Below are 961 nucleotides of genomic sequence, written 5' to 3'. Positions count from 1 at the left end.
TTAGTTAACACAATAAATTATCACAATATTTTCACAATTGTTGAGATGTTAATTTCTTATAGGTCAAAATAAAATATCATACAAAAACCAACCACAACTAAAAATAAATGTGTGCGTACCCAAATTCTATTTTATGGATCAGGTTTAGAATTGGGTTCACAATTTACTTGTATTAGTGTTTAGTGTTTCCTACTGAGGGTAGTTCCTAGCCAAGTGACCTAACGACACCCCTTAACCCCCACAAATTCTCTTTCTCTCCTCTCTGAGTAACTCTCCCTCTTGGCGGTACCAGCTCTAACTCTCTCCTTTCCTCTTTATTTTCTCCTTCACATTGCCAACCACCCCCTTTCTTCACTCAATTCTGCTATTTATAGCTTGAGGCTTGTGGGGGTTTCATGATTACATTCTGGTCTCACTCGTGTGGGGGGGGGGGGGGGTTCAATGTGATTAGTCTTGAAATGAAATATATCCCATTGGAAACAGTGGTAGTGGCATTGGAACTGATTTCTACCTCCAAAAAATTTCCCGACAGCGATACTCCCCAAGGCAATATTAAGCCACCGGGGAGGTATGTTGTTTTGAGCAAATGCACTCCTGAACAGATCACAAATGGCTGGACATGAGTTTGTCTATCACGCACTCGAAAATGATATGAACTTACTATGAGGTTTGGGCTCAATTTTGGTTCTTAAGAACGCTCAAGCCAAGGCCCAATGGGCCTGAGGCCACACTCCGTACAAAAGGTATTGTGAAAAAGGAAGTGCTACATCCATAACAATTTTCACAACACTTTCATAACAAAAGTGTGAATGCGCAAAGCTACAGTAGTAGTTACATTTTTTTTTGTTGATTCAATTTTCATTGTTCACTGACCTTTTTTTTTCGGTAATATCGCCCAATCAACACTTTTTTTTGCCAATGCGCTATAGCTACAATAAAACTACAGTAACTTGGTTTATTC

Source organism: Quercus lobata, chromosome 8 (genome assembly GCF_001633185.2).
Source record: "Quercus lobata isolate SW786 chromosome 8, ValleyOak3.0 Primary Assembly, whole genome shotgun sequence".
NCBI lineage: Eukaryota > Viridiplantae > Streptophyta > Magnoliopsida > Fagales > Fagaceae > Quercus > Quercus lobata.
The sequence above is the reverse complement of the archived record's forward strand: the minus strand, read 5'-3'. Positions refer to the sequence as shown.